The sequence below is a fragment of the Etheostoma spectabile genome, chromosome 18 (assembly GCF_008692095.1).
Source record: "Etheostoma spectabile isolate EspeVRDwgs_2016 chromosome 18, UIUC_Espe_1.0, whole genome shotgun sequence".
NCBI classification, from domain to species: domain Eukaryota; kingdom Metazoa; phylum Chordata; class Actinopteri; order Perciformes; family Percidae; genus Etheostoma; species Etheostoma spectabile.
The window spans coordinates 10,513,043-10,521,459 of record NC_045750.1 but is presented as its reverse complement, the minus strand read 5'-3'; the positions used below and the strand labels follow the sequence as shown (position 1 = coordinate 10,521,459).

Below are 8,417 nucleotides of genomic sequence, written 5' to 3'. Positions count from 1 at the left end.
ACACACACACACACACACACACACACACACACACACACACACACACACAGACTGAGAGTTTTGATGAATATGAAGACATGCACACAAGCCCTACACATTAACCTGGTACATTTTTGAAGGGAAAGTTTAAAGTTGATGCTACTTGCATTTTTCAAATAAACACCCCAAAGGCACAGATATTGTGATATGTTTCTTTAAATAGAGTTTTAGATAACAATTTAATTAGAGGGAAACAAATTCTCACCCCGTAGCTTTTGTCTACATCAAGCAAAGGCAGCAAATGACTGTTTGCAAGCACTGTTTGCGTAACCGGTAGGCTGTATGGACATATTTTAGGCCCCGAAGAAAATGTGACTCAGTAAGCATTTTCTACATTTTTCCAGTGTTGTCTTAGACAATGCAAACTCATGATCTCATGTCATATGCTTGTGTTTGAGGAACTTACTGGGTATAGTCCCAGGAAGACGACATGCATGTACATGTCCTGTTTGTGTATGTTGTACTTGTCCCTCTTGTGTTTGAGTATGCTGGCTTTAATGTGTACATTTTCCGTATGTCATCTTAGACCCATTTTTCGAAGTTAGTCCATAGATCACAGATCTGTTTACTTTAGTTTACTAGAAAGTAGATATACTGTGCTGTTACGTCTCCCAATGACCTTTTACTAGCCTGGTAGATTCAGAGTTTACCCAGGAGAGTAAAAACATATTAAACAGGTGTGGCACAGAGGGAAAACCATGTTGCCTCATAACTTTGCGTTTAGAGAGTTTGGAAGGCAGTGTCCTTTTTGTTAGCTTTTCTTAAAAACAAGAATAAAAGTGTAAGGAATTGATTTATCTGTGTTTTTATCTGATGTAATGTAATCTAGTTTCCCTCCAAAAACAAAGGAGCATTTCATACTTTATGGGTTCACGGGGATGCGTACAAAAAGAACCCGTTTCACATTCACTGTGTTGTATTTCCCTACTAAAACTGGGTCCTTGATGCTGTATCAGAGGGTACAGTAGCGTTAGCAGGTTTGTCCTGCTCTTAATTGGATTTGGGGATGTTTACACTCCAGCAACTCCAGCCAAACTTGTTATCAAGATAGCAGTATTTGGTTTGCCAAACTCACTGGTTAACCCTAAAAGCTTTTTCTCATGTAACGTTAAAAGTAAACGAGAACAATAAAGCGTAACTCAAAAACTCTGTTTTGATTGTCCGAGTATTTAATGTAAGCTTAGCATTCAGACAAGTTTACATAAGAACAAAAAACCAGTCAAGTCAAACATTTTTCCTCATCCCAATTGATACTAATAGTGCTTACCGGCTCTACTCTGCAATAAAAGAACAATGTTGCTCCTTTTATATCCATGTCTTCAACATGGATCATCAACTGGTAAGGATGTTGATTTTGTTTACCAGGGACATGAAGCTTTAGCCTCAGTCTATTAGCCTTATATTTGTGTATGTAGCCCTCAAGTGCATGTTTAATATCTGTTTACTATAGGATTCTCATTGTAGAATGAGTCAGTTTGGCTGTCTTTTTAATGCTTCAGAGACTGTTTTCAACTCATGGAGCTAATGTTAGCTCAATTAGCTTGCTAGCTACAGCTGATTAAATCAGATAAAGCAGTAGTTGTCATTTAATTATTTACAAAGGCAGTGGAAATATTAAATTAATTCAATTTTTTTTTTTTTACTTGTGTGTGTGAATTTATATTCGCATTCCCACCTTCACGCTGCCATTCTTCTTCTGTCCCCATTGTCCGATGTCTTCAAAGTCTTAAAATAATCTCTGAAATTATTGAAAAGGCTGAGTCAGTGATGGGCAAAGAGGGCAGCGACCAAGGTGATCAAGTTTCCACCTAATCAAACAGACATTTCATAAACGATTAAACATTAATGGGGCAGTCGCCGTGACTATTTTGTGCTGCCATTCAGTAAGGGAACTCATTGCCTATTAATGAAGTAACAGGACACGGCCAAAATGGTTCTGATGGCAGCGATTAGGCCATATCACTTCCTCTCCTCCTGAAGTACAGCAGGATCATCTCCACTCTCAACTTTTCAATCAAAATACATCCAAGGTTACAGATTGAGCACATAGTGTAAAAAGAAAAGCGAAACCAGCATTCTCAAATCGAGTGCAGTAGTTTTTAGTCTTTTCTGTAGCCTCCATGATGTATTTCATCCCACTTGATCATGTTTTTTTGTCTGCTGTATAATCTGGTATAGCTCACACTGGATCACTGCTCTCAGGACTGTCAAAGCTTCTTCTTCTGTTGAATAAAAAAAGCAGGGGCGGTTCTACATTGAACTAAACCCAGGGCGAGACCCCCTTTGAGCAAGACACTGACACCACCACCACTATCATCAGCCACTGCCAAAAACATGCCTTTTTGCTTTTTTGTTTTATTTGAGCTCATCTCGTCCATTTCATTGTGAAAGTAGGGGGTGCAAGCAGAGCACCTGCAGCTGTAGGGGGCGCCGATTTGCCAGTACCCCACACAGTGTCTGCCTGGTTCGCCCGTGTCAAAAACCGCCACTGATAAATAGTGTTCATTGACTCGCTTTCTTCATATGTTGAAACTAAGACTCAATGGTGCATCAAGTTTTTATTGCCTTTGATTACTAGCTGGAGCACAGTCTGCTGTTGTGAACTTGTTTATTGGTATTTTTGGGAATGAATCACCTCAGTTCTGTATTCTCACTGAGACAGGTGAAGGCTTGGTTCTTTTGTGCCGGGTTTACAGTGCCCAATAAGAATTACAGGGTGATAATCAACAACTTTTTGGCCGGCTTCCCAGTGAGATGAGTCATTTTTTGCTCAGTCAGCAGAGCTGAGGTCTTGTCAGAGAGAGAGAGAAAAAAACAGCTGTGCATGCCAGGAGGCACACAGCAGCGTCTGACCAGAGGAACTGTTTTCTTTGGGGCTCTAAGAGGCCCAATGCTGGTTTAAGGTCAGCTTTGTTAGTCCCATGTTTTTGGATAATAGTAGCTTTCCCTATGATTTTACTCTGCATGTTTTCAGTATCTAAAAACATTTGCTACAATACTTTGCAAGACTCTGAGTTCTGTCTTTTGGCAGCACCTCTGTTATCTCCTGTTTCCCGTCAGGAAACTTTATGAAGAGAGGGAGTCAAAGGACAGCTGGGGTTGTTATTAGAGAAACGGAGAGAATATATAGAGAAAAGAATACAGACAAAGCAAAACTGAGAGTTTTTCATTGATTTGTGGTGGCTGTGTCATTTCACTCTAAAGATAGCAGATGAAGGCTTTTTTATTTTCCGTTTTTCTGTGGGATCTTTTTCTCTTGAAGCCTGTTGTATTGTGACAGCTGCCCTCTCCCTATTAGAATAACATCCCCGGGAACTCACTCTTCCTCACGTGCACATGGGTTGCAGGCCTTCGCCTTTTCTCCTGTATTGTAGCCCACTGTGCATATAGATTACTTAAAGATTTGTGTATATTCAGATTTTACCACAGGCAGTGTAAAAAGCGAGGTTTTCTTTTGTCCCATATACGTCAATATGTACTTTTTTTCTTTTCTTTTTTTCCATGTGCGTCCTGAGGTTTCCAGTTCCTTTTGCGTTTTATGGAATCCAAGGAACGCTGTTTCCTCCCAGTGTTGGTGTGCGCTGGTCCAGGACCTGCTGGTCTGGGGGGGGCACGCCTCTTCTCTCAGGAAAGCCGGCGCTTGGCGAGACCGCTCCACTCTGATAGCCTGCCAGAAAACATACAGATCAGAAAAGAGGCGACTGGGGAAAAAAGGAGAGGAAAAGGGACCAAGAGTTGCTCAAAATGGGCCAAAAGGCAACTCTTGTTCAACTCCAGTTATTCCCACACTGACTCAACCTTGGCTTGACATCAAATGAAAATGAAGGTTAAAATGTCACCATATGAGCTTATAATCAGCCGGTTTTGACAACTTAGCACCATTTTTAAAAGCTGGTTACTGCTCTGTGACATGAGAGATGCAGTCTGCAGGCTCCTGGACAGGTAAGGGTTAACCCTCCAGTTAAATGCTCTGTGATAGGTGAACAGGCCAAACATAGAGCTGTGTTTGAAGAGTGGGGTGGGAGATACCTTGTAGTCTGCAGTTTTCACTCTTTGTGCACAAGTTTAAAACTATCCATGGGTCTGTAGTATTCAGATGTATTGATTTGCTTCTTTTACTGTTAAAAACAGTCACTGCAGGTTTCAGAGTGTATCTGTTTACATGGAGAAAAAGGTCTCTAGTTGTTTTCAACTGATGAGAGCTGCTGTTGTGAGCCTCTGGGCCATGTTGAACCATGTGGTTTTTGTCTTTGCTGTGAAGTTAGGAGACAGGAGTTAGGAGACAAGTTAGGAGTTTTTTTGTGTGTTTTTTTTTATCTGTAAACTAAACAACTTTCTATGAAACAAACCAGAGTAGTTTGTTCAGTGAACTTCATACCTTGACAAAACTTTTTTCTTTTTTTTTTTCTTCTTTTTTTTCTTTCACCGAAACACGAGAGGCAGAGAGAGAGAGCAGAGAAGATTGGTTCCTGTAACTGTTGTTCTGCCCTGGGATTGGTGGAAGCCTGTTGCTAGGCTTATGTCAGTGTTCGAGAGTTTTTTGCTTCCTCTCCTCTGTGCTCTGATAGGTTAGGTTTTTACTGGTCTGGTGGACTCCTGCCACTTGTTGAACATCCCCACAGTTTTTTGCGGTTCCCTCGCGTCTTAACTGCATGAGAAAACACAGCAGCCGCAGCACTGAGACACATGTACAGAGGTTACGTCTGGCATGGCTTCCTCTCTTTGTTTTTTTTAATCTTATTAACTTTTATTATCCTCTTTATTGCTTTAAGCATGTTGTTAATTCTGCTCAACACTCATTAAATGAAAAACAACCGCTTTTGTGAGCATTTGAGAAAGAAGCTGCCTTACTTTCTTACTTATAAAAAGTTTAGTTAACTAAATCTTAACCGTAGATTGTTGGATCTTGATGAAATGGCTGCTTTGCTTTAAAAAGTTGTACAACATTCTACACTGATCCTAAAATCTCTGTAAAAATTATACCAGAATACTAACTGTCTTTTTACTGGTGTAGTTCACTAAACCTGAAATTCCTTATTGTCACTTATTGAACATGGGGTCTGTCTTTTCTGTGGTATATATTTCACACTTACCAAGACTATGTTTAAAATGTGTGAAACGCTCTCACTCTTTAGGCTTGAAGGCTGTTGTTGTTTGTAGTTTTGCACATTCAGTAAGCACACAGATGGACAAAATGGATTCATAAATTCCAATAAGAGTCAAAATGTCATGCAGCACAATAAACTGAAATTTTTTCACCAAAATACAGCCGCATACACTGTTTCTAAAACTATCAGCTTCCGCTGCTTCCTCCATAAAATGCGTATAAGCTGATGCTCTCATGTGCAACGTAGGCATTATGTTTCTATGGCACTGGAATCTATATGTAACCTTTCTGAACACCAGCCTCTATGGCCACAAAAAGGAATTATGGGATAGTGGTGAATGCTAAAATGTATCGTTGGAGTAGCACGAGCAGAGAAGAGTCACACAGTTAGGGAACTTTGGGTTATTTCTTATTAAATCAGCTTTTAATTTGTAAAGGGAAGATTGTGTTATTTCTTTTGTTGTTGCACTTTAAAGAAGCTTGAATTGGTTGAAAATGGGAATGTTTTATAATTCATATTAGTGTAAGACTAGTGGAAATGTGGCCTTTCCTCCAGCGGATCTGAAAATAGACACACTGTTAATACAAATTTGAGACTAACCTCCATCATAACTTCTTTTTCCAATGTTGTCCTAACCCCTGTACTCCAAACACCCACCACACACACAATCACTCTGTCATGGTCACTGCTTTATCCCCTACAACAGCTACTCACGTAGTTACAGCTATTTAGCCATTTAAGAACAATATTGTGTGACATAAAATATGTAGGTCTTCAGGCTCCTGCGAGACACCTGCAGTGTGGTTTTTATGTCGCACTGTTCTGAACCAGCTTCAGAAGACACCACAAAGTCTTATAAACAAGGCATAATGTATTGAAGTCTGGAGTCAAATATTTTGTCATGTGTCCCTTAATTGTGTCAACAACAGAAACATAAAGTCAAAGCTTGAAATCAAACAGTTATCTAAAGATACAGGGATTGTAGTCTCGCTTGGCCTTAGCATTCTGGGGTTGGAGGAAACTATGCTCTGGTTTATTGGCATTTCTTTAAACTAATCTTAATTGTCATGGGCGGTGCTAGGCACTGGAGAAAAGCTGCGGCGCTGCTGCAGAATAGACTTGAAAGGAACTTGTTTTGGTGGAACATGTGCACGTTTAAAAGTTGTTTTAGTCGTGCAACAGAAAACTCAGATTGGACAGATGGATTTACGCTGCAGAGATCTGAGGAGCAGTTAACCATAGTCCTCATAAATCCACCAGAGTTTAAAATTCCAACACAAAGGTAGCCCAAGGCACCGGATGTCTGGCCTAAATGAGTGAAATCGGGCGGATTTTCTGTCGGCAACAGAGCAATTCCGGAAGTTGAACGTCAAGGATATAGACTACAACTGTTTGTATAGTTGGACAAAAACACTAAAAGGTAATTTATGAGCTTTTTCTGGAGCTTTCCGAATCCTTCAGAGCATGTAAAATATGGTATGGTTGTTTACAGTCTGTCATTACAAAAACTTCCTATATTTCATGTAACTTCTTTACAAGCTCTGGTTTGCTTTTGCATAATTCAACTCCAATTACCAACTACAAACATGCAACTTTTTATCATTTGGACCAAAGACCGTGAACTGAAGGTGTAATCACAGCTTTGATGTAGGAAGGAGCAGATACGCGTGGATCACTGCACACACAGAGATACTCCTGATGTGAGTACAGTAAAGCCTACAGAGTAGTCCGTGCGTGCACTCTGACAATAGTGTTTGGCCCTGTCCGCGAGGCCAGACCCCGCCCCTGAGGCTAAGCGCTTTTATGTGAAAAGGTTTGGTGTGTCGTAAGCCCTAACGCTGACCAGCCTCTTCTGTAGCTTTGCTGAGCCATGGGGCTCCCAGCAGCCCTGGGAGTGCTGACTCAAGCCCTGGGAACATGTTTACCGCTGCCCTGCACCCCACCCTGTGGCATCAGGAGAGAGACCAGGGGGGGGGGGGCTGTTGGGATGTGGGCTTGATCCACAAAATGAACCTGCTGAACACTGTGCTGTCTCAGTCCTGGGACTTGCAGGCGGTTGCCAAACTTGCCGGGCAGGCTTTTGATTGTAGTGCAAAGGGGCAGATTTTCCTTTTACTTGGCTTCCACTCACCATCCCCTCATTGTTGCCGAATGTAACTTCTTTTTTATCTTGAGTACCCTTCACAGTTCATCCAGACATTTACATAGACAAAGTTGTTGGTAAGGATGAACTGACACATAGTATCTCAAAAAATGTACTTTTTCAAACAATCGAAACTATTGTGGAGTTTTCTTCCCATAAAATGTCTTTAAAAAGATACGTTTTAGTTTTGCTTATGTTATTTGCTAACATGTTATTTTGAAATCTCATACAGAAATGTGACGCACAGATGTGCATGCGTGTGCACACTCTGGCCAATATGGGGATGCTTTTGTAATGTGGTTGCTGGCAATCCACAGAGGAAAAAACACTTGACTCACATGTGCTGTTACTTGAAAATTACAAATGTTTATCTGTTGTTTACCAGGAATTTCACAGACAAGTATACCACTTCTGGTAGAAGTTATTGACAACAGACCTGTCTGTGTGGTATAAGGAGGCTTTTATACTGTAATAGAACATGTGCGGTACACAGTGTTGTTTTCAGTCCATCTCATCTGAAATCACTCTAAATAATTATTGACTTTCTAACCACCGTGATATACCAATTATGCACCATTTCAATGAACATGTTATTGCCAAGCTAGGATAAACAAAGCCGTAAGAACGGCTTGACTCGGAATCTGCTTCCTCCGCTAACTGAGGGGCTGTTGCCTTTTCATCTCGCTGTGTCCTGATGCTGCTCACTGAACAGCAGACGTTTACCTTCTTCTGTTCAACAAGCACATAACCCCCCCCCCCCCAGTCCTGCAAGAAGTCAATAGGGGAACTTGCTGCTGCATGCTAGAGCTGGATTTGGGTGGTTGTTGTTGTTGTTGTTGTTATTTTCATTGAATGCAGATTACACAGATGCTAAACATGCCTTTTTCCAGCGAGATATGACAATTTTACGAAAACTAGTTCTAGTTTCTCCATACCATAATAATTGATTAAAGAATGGATAGTGATTGGAGGGGGAACTCAAGAAAGCAATCACCTTGAATTGATTGCTGCCATCATTTAGCATACAGCTTGCAATGCATTACAGTAAATTCAATCATGATCATGGCAGCAGGGAACAAAAGACGGAGAAAGAAGTGTTGATGTTCTTAGAGGGGGGGGGGGGGGGG

At 40.9% G+C, this 8,417-nt stretch overlaps 1 protein-coding gene across 1 annotated transcript in view; it reads left to right on the top strand.

The window, feature by feature from the left end:
- Window positions 1-8,417, top strand: part of sesn1 (sestrin 1) — a 109,424-nt gene that overhangs the window by 96,286 nt on the left and 4,721 nt on the right. The gene's annotated exons all lie outside the window — the stretch shown is intronic.